The sequence below is a fragment of the Megalops cyprinoides genome, chromosome 17 (assembly GCF_013368585.1).
Source record: "Megalops cyprinoides isolate fMegCyp1 chromosome 17, fMegCyp1.pri, whole genome shotgun sequence".
Lineage (NCBI taxonomy): Eukaryota > Metazoa > Chordata > Actinopteri > Elopiformes > Megalopidae > Megalops > Megalops cyprinoides.
In genome coordinates, this window is record NC_050599.1 from 20,786,991 (window position 1) to 20,805,994 (window position 19,004).

At 41.1% G+C, this 19,004-nt stretch overlaps 1 protein-coding gene across 2 annotated transcripts in view; it reads left to right on the forward strand.

Annotated features, from left to right (window-relative positions):
• Positions 1 to 3,354: 3,354 nt before the first annotated feature.
• LOC118792087 (estrogen-related receptor gamma) overlaps positions 3,355 to 19,004 on the forward strand; it is a 152,817-nt gene continuing 137,167 nt past the window's right edge. Inside the window, exon 1 of one of the 2 annotated variants that reach the window (XM_036549793.1) lies at positions 3,355 to 3,427. The gene's annotated coding sequence lies outside the window, so the exon portion shown is untranslated. Of the gene's footprint in view, positions 3,428 to 5,264; positions 5,553 to 19,004 lie in introns of those variants that run through there. The other variant, XM_036549794.1, reaches the window with a different exon arrangement.

Genomic DNA, 19,004 nt, shown 5'->3' on the forward strand with positions numbered 1-19,004 from the left:
TACACATCTTACACTGCTTATGGGACCAGCTAGCGAGCTAGGATAAGTTAGCTAGATACAATAGCAACACAACTCTTTTCGCTAGCAAGCCTATATTGTTTGTGAGATAGCTACTGCTGCTTTTCAGATGATCTTTTGATTATTTTGTTCCCTACTTGTGAATGATATACTGCACAGTTAGCTAAATAGTTTTAGCTAGCTAACTACTAGACTCCTTTAATGTAAAAGAATACACAGGTGGCATTTCCTTTTAAAATGTTATTTCAGGCTCACAGAAGACTAACCCCTAGGCTGGGGAACTCATAGTTAATGTAATCAACATGCAGATGAATTAAGGACTACCAAAGCTTCGTAACCAGTCAATTTATATTGAAGCAATTTATATTTAAGCTGAAGGTTCATAATCATTCTACATGTAAATATGTAGTTTCTTTCTAGTGTAAATAAGTGTTGTCATCAGGCAGTATGTGTGAATTTCACATGTTTATGCAACAGTAGTCAGTTTGTTTAAGCACATGTACCTATTCATTTTTTTAAACTAATAATGAATTAGTGTGACCATTGCTTACTAACTAGCTTAAGCAGCTGTGTATTGAAATAAAATTTCAGTGAATAAGCTCAGTGACAGTAGTAACATTGCTAGGTAAGCAAGAAGCCATGTAGTGGTTTAATAATTGTTACTGATCTACAGCGTTGCTACTGAGCTTACGGTAACTTTGCTGTGGCTGAGCACATAAAAGTGCAGTTTGTAGTTTGCTGGCATGCTGTCTATCTAGATGCCTACATGAGTTGAAAATCGAAATGAAATCCTAGCTAGCTAGCTACAATAGCTCGGTAGCCAGCAAGCATTGCAGGTCTGTTACTGATAATGCCAAGGGGATAGACCATTGACCATTATAAAGACCTTTATTCTTTCAATATGCAATTAAAAATACCTGTACATTGATATTTTCAATTTTATTTCACAATACAGCATTGAAAATTCACTCAAAAAGAGAACTGAAAATTAAAAATAACATAACAAATCAAAGCAAATTGTTTGCGAAAGACAAATTGTGAGTGGTTAGACATTAATGGCATGCAGATGTCTACATCCCTACCATTTCAGCTTGTTATACTGTGCACATTGATTAAAGAAACACTTTTAAAGCACAAATTTTACTTAGTTACTCATCAGTGTTCAACCGATTATGTTCATATTACCATCATGAATATATTCAGTTGTCAGGAACTTACGCACACTTAAATTCAACAGTCTATTGTCAAGTGTTTTGCTCAATGTGATTGTTCACTAACAAAATCATCATCAATCAAATAGATCTTAATTCATATTGAAGCCAATCAATATTTAATGCAAACCAGGCATTAGATCATTCATATTAACCAAATGAAGGTAAAATAAGCAAGAAAAAGGCTGTAATGATTACTGGTGATTTTACAGTTGACTGGGAGCTACTTAATTCAAGCACATAGGAACTTCAGGGGAAGTATAAATGTGACATTACATCACATTAATGTGAATGTAAGGCAGACTGCCTTATAAATGTGCTAGGGGGTTTATACAAGGTACACAATGTGACTTTATAATAAAAATTTCTCAACTAGTAGTAGTACTTTGGAAGGCTTTACTTGGAGTTGCATTTGGGAACAGCTATGTTGTGTAGATGTTGGGTTTTTCAGAAGTCACAATTATATTTTCTTGACTCATATTGAAACAGTAAACAAGGCCATTTTCCCATAGGTTATAAAGCCTAGGGAAGAGAAAAAAATCACGAGTTGACGTAAAAACATAAAATAATGAAAGTTACACACACACAATAATACTGACTATGACTAAGAGCAGTAATTAACTAGGGCCAGGAAGGAAAGGTGGAAAAAGGTGGTATGAAATGGGGGCTAATGCTGTGTCATCAGATTTGCTGTAAATGTTAAAGAGAATCTTAACAGATCTGTCAAAAAGGGCTGTTCACACATTCCATATTGTGTATCTTGTAATATGCAGTAGCTCCACTGTCACATTTAGCCTCTGACAAGGCTAAACGGTTTCAAAAGCTATAAAATTCATAAACAAGTGTCTTGTGTTGCCTTGTTGGATGCACTTTGTGTAACACTTTATTAATTTTGGGAGTTGCTCTGGATAAGAGCAGGAAGGTACTCACATACTGAAATCGCTCTCTCAGCTTGTACTCATATCACCTTGTGAAAAAAGTAATGCACGAAATTTGGGAAACAGCGTTGTCCGTGTCCATATGGGCACTACCTGTTTTCTCTGGAATCTGAGCATCGTGTTATGATGGTAATGGAAACTCGTAACTCAATAACTAGCCATTAATGAAATCAATCAAATTTGATTAAAACATTTGATTACATCAGTGTAAGGGTACTTATGTCATTGGTTAGGCCATTTTGGTATGTCATCCGAGTACAAATACAACTAAGGCTAATTATGTGGTATATTGCCATCAAGATGTTATTATTCATAATTGCATAATGGTCAGTCAGTGCGGATAATTACCCTTGGACTTTCTTGGTAAATGTATTGGATTATAATCTGAATGACAACATCTGACCTGTAGACAATTTATTGGTTTGAGGTTTATGCAAATGAATTTTTCAGATTTGCATACCATAATGAGTAAAATATTACAAACTGAATAATGCACCGATGCAAACACAGACACACAGAGACAAGTACACACATATATGTCCTGTACATATGAGGCCATAATCCTTTATTGGCTATGCACAGGTACAAGAAGAAATCCACAAAGAGTAGTATGATAGTGTGAATAATGTTACATTTAGTTCATTCAAAACTTTCATGAAGGCAAAAAGATGAAATAAATACAATTCAGGGGATTTCACACGGTAATCTCGTAATGCCACCAATTAACATAAACTGTAAAACTACATTACACAAGTGACACAAACAGGTATCAGCTCTCAGAGGTTTTGTCCAAGTATTAGATATAAGACGTAAAATGTATTTCTCGCCTCAATCAAACTCACGGCGTACCGCCGTACGTCTCGTGCCAGACTGTCATTGAGAAACAGACGATGGGACTGACGTTTTGGGTCAAACTGAGTATGAGCCGTTACATTCTCGGTATGGGGATTCACCAAGAAATTCTGTTCGCGATGCCTGCTCCGCTATTCTCATTCGACAGTGATTAATCTCACCGCAACGCAGACTGTCTTGTGTATGTAGGTCAGTAGGAAAATCGACTCATTTTGTATCGGGGAAAGACTGCTTGGTGTCCACAGATTTTAAACAGACCCCTATTTACAAAGTGCAAGCGTCCAGTTTAAGGAGGCGTGTGTAAGATCACAAGCTCCTGCATGGAAAGGACTCGACAGCGAGAAAGCGGCATCTGTCCCTTTAAGTAACAATTTTACCTGGACAACCGACAAAGACATGACTTACAAGGTAACCGAGGCTTTATACCTAAAGTACGCTAAAATCTCTTAATGCAGCTTTTTCAATATTTTTTACCCCCCTCCCCTCACCATCTCATATTTAACTGGGTTACGACCACAAAAAAGCAAGCAGCACACACAACACGGTTAATAATCAATTTCGTACATATTTCAGTTTAAATGTATGCACTTGTCACGATGCTTTGAGTCGAAATACATATTGCCGAAATTCACACGCGATCGATTTGTTATATGCGTGCCTTGTTATTGGTAGCGTTTCTGTTTTGCAAAATGAAGCATTCTGCGGCTGTTTCTGCATGCAATACTAACTTGTACGGAGGTGCTGCTTAGAGGGATGTGTATTGTTATGCGAGTGAAGGACTTGTCCTTGAAATGTTTGGTAACATTGAGAGCTGGGCAGAGACGGGCCCGGAGTAAAATTGGTTCTTTAAACTGTCGTCCTCCGGAGAAGTATTGTTTTATTCTTACCTCGTCGTGCTTTGTAAAAACCGCATGGGGCTGTGACAGAGAGGAGCGAGCTGGACGTGTCCTGTTGAGGTTGAAGTGACATCCCAGTTTTCAACGTGCGCAGACAAGACGCACCGCTCGTGCTGCGCAACCAACACCTGGCCTCGCCTCGTGAAATAATTTATGCAATGTAAACCGACATAAATGCAAACATAAGTAAAAGGTACGGAACCATACTAAAATGCCGTTGTAAGTTAATTGGGGCTGCGAATCAAGTGCCTTTTCAATATGCCATTTAGTGGTTTTAATTTCTTAAGTTGCATGTTTGAGAAACGTTTCATTGAGTTATGGAAAATAGGCTACATGGTGGTTCAGTAGTGCTGAGCATCAGCTTCGTGATCCGATTCGTTTTAGAATGCGCAGCTGGCAGTTCCTCTTTTACGAAGTGCTTTAGTAGGTGCTAATTATTATAAGTTGTTATTTACTGCTTCCCAAATGGTGTGCAGAGTGTCGTTGTTACCGATGGCGATGCGTTGCCGTACATTTACCTCGCTCTTCAGGACGAGCGTGGTTAATGTAATTAATTCAGGAAACCCTCACAAATTCCTGATATACTTGGGCAATGAACCGGCAAAACCCGGAATTTTATTTGCAGGGTCCCCGGTATGGTTGGAATGCATCTACTACTGTGCCTGAAATGTTAAACTTTTAAGTCCCCGATAACGAGCCCAGTGCTGCCATGACTGCACATTGTTTGCCGCCTTCTGGTGAAAATTAACCAGTCTCCAGATTTTCTTGACTTCATCACCTCCAGGCAATAGCTTATATTCGACTTCTGTCCACACAGAGCTGCTGTTGTGAATCACAGCTGAGTGGCTGCCACATGAGGCTGACTATTAACTGTTTGGTAATTGCTTCTGCTTGGATTTCAGGTCTTTGCTGTCAAGGCAAAGCACAGAACGCATGGATGTATGTAGTGCCTGTGTAGACATTTCACTATCAAAAATAGAAAAAAAAATCACACCATGCAGAGGTCCTCTTTGGGATGTGTTAAAATGTGTATTTGTTGGAAAGGAAGTGCTGTCTCGGCAACTGAGATGCCAAAAAGAGGAAGCTGGATATGACAGCTTCAGGACGCAGGTCCCCTTAAATAGATATTTGTCTACTTTGTTTACTCTGGCAGTTTCCAAATTCAGTGAGGGCATTTTTCACGTGAGACAGGACTACTTCAGGGACTGCGAGGCGATGTGTCGAGACTCCCGGCTCGTGAAAGTCAGCGCCCGTCCCCGGGTTCTGGCTCTGACTTCCTTGAAATGTGATGCTGCTGCTTTTCAGTAAAGCTTCTCTTTTCCGCAGGGCTGCAATAGGAGCTCGGCTGGTGCTCTGTGTGTGTGTGTGTGTGCGTGTGAGTATGTGTGTGTGTTAGTACACAAGCAGGGAGCAAGCCAGTAAGCCTAGCAGCGTTCCTTCCCTCTCCCTCGTCCTCTAACCCGCACTTGCCAAGATCGGCCCCGCTTAATGCTTTTGTGAGAAGAATTCAGCCCCCCGATCAGAAGAGCAAAAAGGAACGCTGCATGCTGTTTGGTAGCTGCGCTGAAAGGGAAGAAAAAGGCGAGCGTTTGTCCTTGAAACTGCACCAGAACTCTTGGAAGAAGCCAGGAACCAGCGTAAGTAACATGCATTTAGACCGATGTAGCGCTGGTAGGGAGTGTGGAAAACCTGCTGCTCGGCGCTGATGTGCCAGGAGAGAAGATAGGACTTGTTGTCAGATGTATCCTGAAATCTTGTGGTTCCGTTTAGATGCCTAATGCCTTGTGACAGGGGATTATACCAAAGGCAAAGTGCCTTATGTTTCAAGATGGGCAGCCAAACTTTTTCACAATTTCTCCTCTATTGTGTTAAGCTGCTGTGCTTCTCAGCTATTTTTATTCTCTAGTAACACTGGTGATTTTGTAATGTAGGTGGTGTTAGCAAGGTGTATGGAGAGTACTGCTATTTAGCTTTTTTTGTATTTTTACATTTCTCAGTAAGCATTTAGAAGCTGAAGGAGTTTTGAGAAGATTAGCATCACATTCATGTTTTAACCTATTTCATGAGGTGGACAACTTGAAACTAGAATACTGCTTCAGCGGACATGCTGATTAATTATGCTTCTTCATTCCAAAGTCTAGGGGACGTTTCTTTCAGACTAATCTCTTTAGCATTTTCCCATATGTATTTACAGAAATGTACCAAGAAAATTTCTCATCCATAGATGTCAACTGTGAATGTAATGTATAATGTTGGAGCAGAGATTAACATTATTTAGTACATAAAATTAACTCGAGCCATGGGATGTCAATTTTGCCAAGCAACAGAGGTCATGCACTCAAAGGATTAAAATACTCAGTGGTCATCCGCCACAGTTTTAGCCTCATCACAGTTTCTATAGATATTGACCTCGAGGCAGTGGGCTTCTTTTGTGAGTACACTACAGCCACCTCCTTTTTCTTCGTCGATAGAGCTTCCTGTGTTCGAGAGTCTTTTAAGAGTTCCCTCCATTTACAAGCATGCAGAATGCTGCATTCCGTTTTACCAGTGCATGCTAAAACCGGTAACCATGGATTCAGCGCCTGCAAACTGCTGAGTTCAGTGGCTCACTGTAAACAATACAAATGAGCGGTCTTGGAAGAGCAATCAAACATGAAATTATTTTTAAGATAGAGTAATGTACAGATCACATGCAAATTAGGCATGCATGTTAATGGCAAGCAGACATTTTTATCTGGCCTTTGGATTCTTTAAACCATCAAGGACCCCCCCCCCCAAACAAATACAGCCATTATAGGTATGTTACACTGGCTGTTCTTCCAGCCTAACATTTTAAGTATTACTTGCTAATATCAGTTTCTAAAATGTAAAGGTATACTAAAAATGCTGTGCCTTTCTTAATTTTTTTAACAATAGGTAAATACATTTTCATTATTCAGTGGTCAGAAAAAAAGACTTAAGCTTGTACAAAGCATTTCATTTCAAGTACTGCCACTTGTTATCCTGTTTTGAGTGTTGTTCTGATACCATAACAGGGCGTGGTAGTTGTCCAGGAAAGGCATGATGTGCTATAACTAGTGTGAAAGGTAGTGACTGAGGGCAGTAATGGCAGAAGAAAGCAACAAGCAGATGCTGCTGACAACCCCCACCATGTTCTACTAAAAATATATGATAATAATAATCGTCATCATCACCATCATCATTATCCCAACAAGTAAGGTAAAACTGCAGTATTCCAGGTGGAAAGTAAAGCCCCTTGTATGACCTGGAGATGCAGTTCCCATGTGGTGGAAAATAAAAGATTTATTTATTCACTTGGAAGCATGTTTTATTAAAGGCCCATCGTACACGTGCTCCAAGCAATACGCCTGTCACAGGAAAAAAGAAAACATTTAAAATACAAAAAAGAAAAACAATAATACTGATATTACATGATTACAGATAAAGGCGTAGCTAAAAAGTTGCCAGTGAACACGTAGTACTAATAAAATGTGTGCATTTAAGAATGTCTACAATAGCAATAAAATGTAATCTCCATAAAGCAGACCACGTAGGTTCCAAATTTCTGATGCTTAATCTTGTTCTTAAAAGTAGCAAGGGATGCTGTAAATTGGTGGAACATCTGGCAGACTGTTCTGTAATACTGCTCCTCCATGGACCGTTTGTAAACGGACGGCCCAACACTTGGAACCTTGAGATGTCCAGTTACTGTGGGTGAGGCAGTGTGTCTGTGATCAAGTTTTACATATTAGGATGACATGTTGACGGGCTAAGTGGCTATAAGCTTAAAAAGACTTTACTCATCCCCATGATGACATATATGGCTTCCTAATCCAACGCTGACAGGTGTGTGTTAATAGGTGTCATTGAATACACCCTGAGGATAACCCTTTCAGCCTGTTTTGGAGTTGCTGTACCATCAATATATTTCAAACAGCCACCCCTTGCACCTGTATTGGTCTTCAGTGTATTATGTGGAGAAAATGGATTTGCGTAGTGTCTGTAAAGTGCTCCTATCTGCCCACTGGAGGCAGACATATTTCTGTTACATGTCTGGTCCAGTGGAAAAGCTAGGTAAGTGTGGGCTCATAAGATATTCATAAGATCTTCACGTGAGTTGCTATGTACTGTGAGTTTGAAGCATCTGCAGAGTGTCCATAAGCATGTCTTTCCATTTCTGAAAGACATGCTTATGAAAGACACATAGTTGGCAATGAACCAGGCAGCCATGCCAAATACGTCTGTTCCTTAATAAAGATTTCCTTAAGAAGGGTCATTATATTATATATTATATATTGTATATTACATATCATAAGCACACAACATGATACTGCATTTGATCATACATTTTGAAAGATTGTCAATATAGATATTGAAAAATATAGGGCTAAAAATAGATCCATGTGGCACTCCAAATTTCCGAAGTCATATGTGTGTTGTGTAACACCATAAACGACAAACTGTTAGTTTAGACAAGAATGTCGTCTTCAGCACAGAATGCACAGGAAAGATCTAGCCGTTCATGTAGTGTGATGGGTAGGTCTATTTGACATTAGTGTTTTTATTATGAAAAGAATATTTGGTTAAAAATTGTTTCTTTCATTTTTCTGGTAATAGGAGTAAGGGGTGACTCAGTCAACACATAGTTGGCCAACAGTGGTCTGCAAAAACTTCAGTGCAACATTTTTCAAATGCAGCAGTGAAAGATGGAACAAGTGATGGATATTTTGATTAGATAATAGCCTCCTTCTGGGTAAAAATAATGTGTCATGATGTTTACTACTTGTGAAAACTCCCAGGAGTTGCTGACATGCATCAAAAATAACAGGGGAAATTCCATATTTACAATTAAACATGACCTCAATGTTGAACATTAAAGCTTGCATCCATTACTTCAATCAAGGCTCTTCCCTCCCGTTTTCCTATGCTAATTCACTTGCCTTGAATGTCATCAAATCCGCTGTAGTCTTGCAGTTTTTCTCTACTTTCTCACCTCATGTTTTGGTATGCTGTTTTCGTTGCACTTACACAAGCAAACAATTCAAGTCTTTTTCCATCTGGGCAGCTTGTATTCCTCAGATATTGATGGGGGTAAAATGGATTTATTTGGAAGTCACTTTGGGTAAGAGCGTCTGCTAAATTAAGTAATGTAATGTAATGGATGTATTTCATATTTCTACTGCAAAAATATAATTAGAGCAAGCACACAGAATTAAAGCTCTAAGGACAAGGAGCCATAGTGGTTAGATTGAATGGTATGTGCTATTTATTTGGGGCTCCAAATCCAAATGCTTCGTCAATATTTTTAACAGTGATTTTTTTAAGTGCATTCCAATTTTGGGCTGTATGCAAATGAGGAGCAAGTGCATTTGGAAGCATTTTAACAGTGATTTTTAATCATGTCAAAGTCCATATCCATAGTAAATGGCATCTCTAACAGTGAAAGTCCTTGTATCAATGGATAAAGTTTGGGACAGCCTTCCATTATTTGCCAAGACTGTTTGCGAGACAAAGCAAACCGCCATCAAAACAGTGCCCCTCACTGCAAGCCTCCACAGCAATATAAAAGTCTCTTCTCTGTCTCCACAGCATAAGAATGCTCCCAAAGTGTTAACAGATCAATGGCTATAGATCTTCTAATTGGAAGCCATTAGTTTGGGGGTTTATAAAGCTAGTAATTATTGTGTGTAATCTTGCAGAAAATTACATTTTGAGTTGTGTACAGTGTGCTGCTCCGAAGTTTGGTCCGCGCTGCCCTGCATGGCTGTCAGTTTCTCCAAGCTCATCTTTTTATTTTCCCCTAACTGGAATTTGTGACTACCTGGTAGGAATCTCTGTCTCGCTTCATTGCAGGTACGATCATGGTGGCTAATTTGAAGGGCTTTTTTCACACAGTGGTAGACCAGTACTGTTAGGAATAACTGCATACACGGCAGGTGCATTTGCATTCCAGCACATCAAAATCTTGACGTTGGAAGAGTATTGGTATTAAGACAGAAGGGTATAAATGTGGAAAATAAATAATTCTTGGTTTCTTATTGGTGACTCCACCACGTATCAGCTTGGCCCAGATTTACCTCATAGATAGTTTCTATTTTTCTTTTGTTATGTCTTTTAATTTTGTTCAGAATATTCATTTTGGGAGAGACTTACTTTGGCAGAGGTTAGAGGTATGGTTCCAGAATACTAGTAATGTCACTACTAAATTTTACCGGTTACATACTTCACCAGTAATTCTTTTACAGAATAATTTCTTAGTGTAAAATACTAAGAAATCCCACATTCAATTAATAGCAGAGTTCAGACATGACACCTGTAAATGCATCCTCCATAACCAGAGACAGCTCTTTAGACTGGTTTTCAGACAGGTTTGTCCAGTTAGTGTTTACAAATGAAACCCTGGGCAAAACACATGCAATAAAGTCATTTTCTCTTTTTTTTTTTCTTCAGTGGAAAATATGTATGGCTTGATTTGAAAATGTCATGCAGGACAGAATGATGCTACATTTTGGTGGATTCTCAAAGGAGTGGTGAATTCATTGACAAATTCTATGTAATTTGGAGTTGGAGGAGGGACTCGTGACCACTCATGATACAATGAACCACAACCATGATACAAGGTGAAGATTTGGGCTTGTGGCTGTTTGGAGTTATGCAGGTCAGGTTTTCAGCTCTTTCCTTCCCTACATCATTTGGTAAATATATCACCTTTGTGAATTTACCTCTTTCTGCAATTTTCATTGGTTATTTGTAACATCATCTTGAAATAATGAAAGCAAAATGAACATGACATTTCAATTCCATTTATATAGTTATTATACTTGAACCTTTTTCAGTATGAGTATTATTGCCTAAAAACCCAAAGGAGGTGCATGTGTAACTGAAAAGTTTGACACCTTTGTTCTCATATGCCACTTAATCTTTACAGTTAAATAATGGAAATGGAAATGAGGAAATAAGCAAATGTATGCTTACGAGACCCTTTGAAAGACCAGCACAAGTCAAGCTTTAACGTGCCCAGTGTGAGTCAAAGCACAAGTATAGTGAAGACAAAACACATTTTTAGTCATAATTTTAGTTGTAATGTATATTTACTTAATGTTTTACTTCATGTTTTTCATTGGAAAAATTTCACTGGAGACATTTGTAAGTGGGTACAACTTATTTTGTTACTCTGTGTGCCTCTATGGTTTTTCAACAGTAAGGCTTTTGGGCTTATTACATTTTATGTTTTATTTTTTTTTTTTTAGTTCTTACTGATTCACTGTTGAGATTGCACATGTGGATGGCTGGATGGTTGTATGTTTGTGGCTAACAGCATTATAGTGTAACTGAGGTACAAAAATACCTTGTACTTTTACATGAAAGAGCATCTTTTGCCTCTGCATGTGAACCCATCAGTGACTGTAGTAGCAATAGCCATTATTAATGGCATTTTGATTTTGAGCTACTTACTCTGTTTTTTAAAAAAAAACAAACATATGTTTTGCTTGTATTGTTACCCCTGTTTTATTAGTATTAGTGGGTGTTTAATACTCTAGGTGTTTTTCTCAATTTTTTTTCTAAACAGAACTGTTGTGTTTTGTTAGTTCTGTTGCTTTTGTCTCATACATTAGCTAACAATATTAGCTAGCTAGATAAAATCAGCTAAAAAACACAGAGTTCAAATAGTCTTCAACAGAACTTATGTTTATATGGAATTTGTATGGAGTATTTGTTGTGCATGAATACTATAGCTTTATATGACAACAAAAAGGTACAATGTATATTTTTCAGAGACAAAGCTCTGTAAATGAAAATTGCTAATCAATTTTCCCCCTTATTTCATGGCCTGTGGTTCTTACCCCACCCCCACCAGCTGGTTAATCATGCACAATCTGAACACTTCATTACCCAGGACATGTTTGCCCCTCAGCGCTTTTCTGGCTGGTAAATTAGTTCTTTCTATTTATACAGGTAAGGCAGGTCAGAGGTCCCGAGGTTGAAAAGGTAGAAACCGATGAAATTAATATAGCGCCGGGCTCTTCTCGTTCAGAGCCCCACAGAAGGAAAAAAAAAGAGCCTTCAGCTTAAAACGCTTCATACAGAGAAAGGAATTGGCACCAGAAGGGAGCTGGTCTTTTTTTGTTCTTGTCTCATATTGCTCCTGCTGTGTGCTTTCTTCTGTCCTTTGAAGCCAAGAGCATAAATCTTAAGGCATGATTCCCTTACCTGTCCGCACCATTTGTTTCTCCCTCATATTTTCACTTCTGATTCGAGGTTCTTTTAAGTTTGAAGGGTTTGAAGGGAGAAATATCTCACTGTTTTATACATTACTTTCTTTTTTTTGGACTCTGATTCGAGATTTCCATGTAACAGATGTTACTGTCATCGTCAACCTAAATTTAATGTCCAGTTGGTTGGAAGGCTTGTTAATGAATGTGTATTTGTCCAGGTTTTGGTATATAATAATGCTGCAGAAGTCTCACTTTTGAGGCTAACTTTTGCTTAAAATATGTATCATGTTTCAGTTGGGGATTGCTCATGTGAAGCTTCTCTTAAGCTGATGTTTCTTTGATATAGAAAACACAGACCACATGTAGTTGGTATGCAGTACCACTCCCAGGTAGCTTCATCAGCCTTTTGTTTGCTGATCATCAGATCCCCATATATGCTATCAAGCACATCTATCAATGTCCATTATTTGCTCATAATCCAAAAATTCCTATGTCCACGTCCATCACATTTGTATATGCTATACCCATACGATGCTTAACGGAAAATTGGTTATTAATAGAAGATGGCAAATGGTTCTTGGCATTATGTCACATGATGAAAGTGGGTATGCGCAAACGTTTATCTGATGAGGGTGATCAATTAGCGCAGACCATTTTAAATATCCCCTTGAACATAATATGGTGATGCAGCCCTCCATTAGACTGCCTTTCCCACCAAACCAATTGAAAAAGAAACAGAACCTCGTTCGTTGTTCAGTTTGAATTAACATTTTATTGTTCATCAGTTTGAGTCAACTGTGAGTCGTTCCTCACGTACATATGCTTTTTTTACGGAGTAAATCGCTTGCTCAACAGTTGCCCCTGGTGTTAATACTCCTGGCGAAAAATCAAATAACCTGTGGGAAGTAGTAGTCTTGATCTCGCCTTGGTCTTGGGAACATTGCCACAGCTCCTGTTGGGACCTTGGTCTTCATTGGCTTATTGACTTTTCTCTTTGGGAAGCAGAAGAAGGGAACTGGACACGAGTCAGCAGAACCTCGGCCCGTGTTGGTGACGAGCTGACAAAGTTGGCCGGAGTTTTGAGCCGCCCCACGGAGGGGGGCTCCGCGTCCCAATTACCCTCTCCTGGGGCAGGAGGTGCTAATGAAGAGTCAATGTCCTGAAGGTCAGAGGCTGCGGGGCCCTGGAGCCGGACCGCAGGAGCCCACTCCTTGGCCAGCTCTGTCTCCAAACGGGCTCACAGCTGCTCCGGGACCCCCCGGGTGGCAGCGATCGCCTTCTACCCTCCTCTCCCACAAACAGCCGCGCGGTTTGGTCCCCCCCCCCCCCCCCAACCCACAACCCACAACCCACCCCCCAAAAATATCACAGGCGGTCATCTTGTTACTCTGATCCCGTGGCATCTGATTTCGACTTGAGGGTCTGTTTTTATCTGGGCTAAGACATTCCTCCCTTAATTCAATAAATGTCTCAGTCATGCCGTGCTATGTGTCATATTTTCCTTCCACTCGCAATGCAAAGGGAGTGGAAGGGAGGCATCTGCTGGGCTCTGATTGCTCTTGGCTTAAGCCTCTGTATCACATCGCAGCCGAGTATTTTCATTGAAAGGAGAGCGCCTCCGTCACGTGTTTTCACATATAAATATCCACATACGGTCCATAAAAAGACAGCCCAGGAGTCAGTATGATACGGCTCATGCTTTTTCCATCTCGTTCCTGGGGTCATAGCGTCCTGACGTTCGTTAATGGATAATTATCTCATCCTGAAGGACTTGCCCGCTTGAACGCGGTTCAGACATACCGTCATACCGGGCCAGGAATCCGAAGTGAAGAAAATGCTTTGAACGGTAGTGTCGTATAGGGATCCGACTCACAGCGTTCTCAGATGGTTACGTCTATTGTTCCTGTCTTTCGCTCTGATGTCAGTGATTGGATGTCAATGATTGGAGAGGTCCATTCTGACATTTCATCTCAGTCCGTGTCATTTTGTGTCATTGCCTCATGCCAGTGCCACTGCTATCCCCGCTATGCCACTGACCTGATTTCTGCACACCCTCCTGGCCTTAGCTCATGTTCCTGTTTAATGGCCAGCCTCGTACTCCGTCCAGATTCAGACTGGAGAGTCGACCAGAGATAGACTGAACACTGTGATGGTTTTGTTATGGTTACTGTTTTATTGTTTTCAGTAAGAGTAATTTATTTGTTCTTGAAAGATACATTTGAAGAAGAGACTTGGAATACACTGGATGCACACTCGTGACCGTGATTGTGATATATTCAAATGAACACCTGTGACATATTCATTGATATTATCAGCTGATATGTCGTTTTCGTTATTTGATTACGCGTGAGGTAGACACACAGCATTACATGGATAATTGGCCTCAGCAGCCTAGGCGATCAGGAATCCACTGGTCTTGCCTGGGTGGTTGTTTTTCTTTGGCTTTTTGTCTAAATGCTTTTCCGTGTCAATCAGAGAAGAATATAGAAAATGCCCAGCTCTATCTATCCATCTTTTGTGGTTGTAGGGTCAGACCGCTTTCACTGAATGTCTACTGCCCTGCTCAAAAATAGTGTCCTCTGGGAACACAACGGAGATGAAGTGGTTTGACCTGGTCACTGACCTTGTTGCCATGGTTACAGCACCAAAGCAGACGACCAATCAAGACTTCAATTACTGCATGTTGACTGGTAACACATGACAATACAATATACAGTATGCAGCAGTGTGTGAGCTGTCAGACCTACATATATACCCGCATAGACACATATACTCATGTGGTGTACCTGCGTTCTTGTGGGGGTATGGGAGGAGTATCAGCACAAACGCTTTATAACGTTCGTCAGATTTGCTGCTCTCTGATTGGTCAGAGAAATTCTGACTCTAGATTCCTCTCCGCTCTGCTTTACACTCTCTGTTCAAAGTAGCACTGAGAATAACTCCACTCCAGTGTTGAACATGGAGAATGTCAAGCAGGGTTTTGTAGCATGGATGACGTGACAGTCCATTTCTGTCACACAGTGACAGGGCATAGAGCTACTCATTTTATGGTTTTCATACAGTAGCCGCAGTTATGGTTTTAGCCAGATTGATTGGGATGTCTTTTTTACTTCTACTCTCTGCGCTGCAGCAGAGCTCACATCTACTGACACTGAAGAATTTCCCGCACAATCAGTGTGGGGCGCTCTTCTTTTTAAACAGCTGAGAATTTCTGTTATTTTTTACACAAAAAGAAACTTCTTGTACATACTTCATTGCACATGTTTTAAGGGCCTATCAATTTCTTGTGGCTAGTCAACTAATTGTAATTGAGTAAAGATAGTTTATCACCATGAGGAGAAATGGCCTTACTTCATTTTACATAAAAATAGTTTACATGCTCTTAATGCAGCGCATTGATCACTTAGTATAATTAGAGATTGGATCATCATTTTAGATGAGGAAACTGTTGTGAAAAGATAGTAGGGGGAGAAAAGATAGTAGAGGGGAACAAAAATATCATCCGCAGCATTGATATGTCTGCAGTCTTTGCGCATCTATGGCAGTATGTGGTTATGACTTAATATGTATACCATTCTCTCAATCCCATTCTGAAATTCAAGCCCGGAAGCACATAGCATGAGGGATATTCTGGCTTCAAGGCAACTCATAGCCAAATTGCCTGTATCCATATTATGTATTACAGTAGTGCATACGGTAGTTAGAACTGTGCCTAATATGGTCTAATATGATGCTTTTCATGGAGTTGCTGTCTGAATGGTATGGTGCACCTAGGTTACATGGTGTTAAATGTTGAAAGCTACTGTTTTCAGCCGCTCTGGGAAGTCAGATCTTTTCAGACAAACTTTGCAGTGGAAGCATAGTATTGTGTGTTGACTAAGCATTTTCTACTACTCTTTTTGATTGTTGGATGATAACAGCGTCATCTTAGATGGGTCTTAGCACAGCTGGCCGTTGAGGGCGCCACCAAAGTGATGTTTCACAAAGCCTGGATAAACTGCATAGCTGTACCTCAGTATTGGAATAAAAGGTGGCGTAAACACTGTGCTGTTACAGTCAACGCAATGTGTGAAATCGCAGTAGCTCTGAGGGAATGTGTCAATACCCTATCGATGCTTCTGTGCGGATTGTACAGAATTGTTGCAGTTTAACATCATGAATGGATCTCATCGTACAATCGTTTTGCTGATATATGTCAAGAAGTTCAAGTAATTGCAGCACCAAATTGAACTCCTTCGTGATCAGCTCTTCAATGAGTGGTCTGGCATCAGTGCGGCGGGGGGTGCGGACGTTGCAGTGCACCATCTCCCCGGGATGCAGTAGCAGCCTTTCAGTGATCTGGTCAGCTTTCATTCTCCAGAAGATTAGGAGCCCTCACAGTATTCAGAGCTCATGGAAGGCAGAGAGAGGGAGGCAGAGTGAGAGGGGGAAGAATAAGTTAATAAGTTAATCAAACTGAAAGCTGTGTGTGCTGCAGGCTCTTCCTGCTTCCCTCTCCCTCTCTGTTTCTTTCTCTCTCACACACACACACACACACACACGTCACAAGTTGTAAAGGGAAGGCAGTGAAAAATCTACTGACAAAACTTTTTTTTTGTTTGAGAGAGAGACTGAGAGAGAGAGAGAGAGAGAGAGAGAGTTGTGGAGAGTTACTAATCCTGTGGGTTGCCCGAGCAGAAAGGGCAAACGTATTTATAGCAAACTGAATCACTCTGCAACAAATGCACAACAAGCCCTCCCTGTGCCATTTCAATGCTCCGAAGTACAATTACAGCAAAGCTCCATGCAAATTAGACTTTAAGTCACTCACACCGGGTGCTGCAGTGTATTCCTTCCAGTGGGGCGTTTTCCAATAGGGGCCCCAAAGGGAACAGGTGGTTAACATGCTAAGGGGACCTGTTTCCACGGTTCTCTCTCCTCCCGACTGCTTTGCCTTAATTCTTAATGGCAGCAGAATAATAGAGGAGGCTGCAGGAGGCGAAGTATCAGACTGTGTACAGTCACTCAGTCTTAGCGATGTGTCTGTGAGGGGCTTTGCTGTGCGGATGACACAGCCCTCTAACAACTGCAGTGAAAACAGCCGCTGCGCTTGTTACGTCTGATACAATCCACTGCATTTCCATTTCCCTATATGATTTTTAACACAGTGTGTGTTCCCTAAGGACTTGATAAGCCTTTTTTGCAGATGTCAGAGAAATCTTTAACTATGACACTTTGTGGAAACAAATGAACATAAAACTACAGCACATGTTATGCTGGTTCATCATCTATGTGAATTACTTAATAGCTATCGGGACACTGTTGAAAAAATTGAATTTTCACATGCATGATGTAGGAACTTATCCTGTAAGATAAAGATCCAATAAGAGCAGGGTAGCTATGAAGAGGAATTTTGAAATAAAAATGTCACTAATAACAGCCCAGTATAAGGGCTAAAATTCACTAATAACAGCCCAGTATAAGGGCTTAGCTTCCAGGTTCCCTCAATGCATGTCTCTGGGTTTTCATGTTCGCCCATCCATTTTGCGGTTGCCTTTGCCCACATGGTGACCCAGGTGTGTGCAGAGAGAACGCGAGGAGCCCGTCCCCCGGCACGCGGGGGCGTCCGCAGTGACATTAGTCAGGGGGAGTATTTTTGAGAGCACAGACTGTTCCCTGTCAGGTTGAGCCCCGTCAGCGTGTCCGTCTCATGAATCACCTTGCTCGCCGAGACACTCCAGCTCCCAGCGCGTCCCGGGTTACGGAGCAGAGGACGGAGTGCTGATTGCAGGGAGCCCGCCGAAGTGACATCAGGGGGGTGGGGGATGTGGGAGATGGGGGGGTGGGGTGGGGGTGGAGCGGGTGCTTAGCCAGGCTGACATGTCAGAAAAGTCCCTGCTCCCAATCTATTAAACAGACACCTGCACTGACGTCTCCGCGTCCCTCCCCTGTCTCTGTCTCACTGTCCTCTCCTCATTCTCTCTGCGTGTTTCTCTCCAGTGTCTCACTTTTATCTCAGTGTCTCTCTGAGTTATCCTCTCTTTGTCTCCGCGTTATTTATTTCATCCTTACAGCTGCAGTCATTAAAGGAGGCGCCGCATGCTTTTTTGGTTAGAGGAAGCGGCTTGCCGGTTTCAGTGAAGTCAGCAGGATTAGAGATTGCACAGTGTGTTTTTTTTCCTGTTCGAATGTTCTAATTGCTATTGTTTTTTATGTGACAGTCAGAAGTCACATACGAAGTCACTCAAGGCAGTCACGCGGGCTGCGATTTTCCCATGATGGGGATGCCAGCATGTAGCTAATAATTTGCAATGTATGAGATGTTTATCCGGTCTCACCACGTTTGGTCTCAAACAGCAAAAACATGTCGATCCTGAAAGTTCAGCCGACGGGACTCAGCATCTGGCCATTTAGCTTCAGTGTGTATTTTTGTAGACGCGTGGATCCAGAGGGCCAAACGGGAGTTTCCGCATCACTCTTGAGAGAGCAACTTTACCTTCACCGAATTTCCTAAAACCCCAGCAGTATAAATAGAAGCCGGAACACGGCTAAGCTGTAAATCTCCTCAAGGGTGCCTGATGTGTACAATAATAATGATATAACACGAAGATTACTCAAAGCCCCAGTGGTGCGCCGTGGTACCCCCGCCGTTCCAGTTCAAACCAGTTGTACGCTGCAGTGACACCTCAGCTCTTTGCCTCTCGCGCGTGGTGATATCTTCTTCACATCAGCAATTGTGCTCTCGGAGCAGAACTGCTTACGCCCGGCGTTCTCCAGCTATTTTCCCACCGGACGGCCGCGGAGACTCCCCTACCTGAGATGGTCTTTGTGATAAGCCTGAGAACTGGCTGCGGGAGCGGAGGACGTTTTTATTTTTTTTTTGTCGGGAGCTGC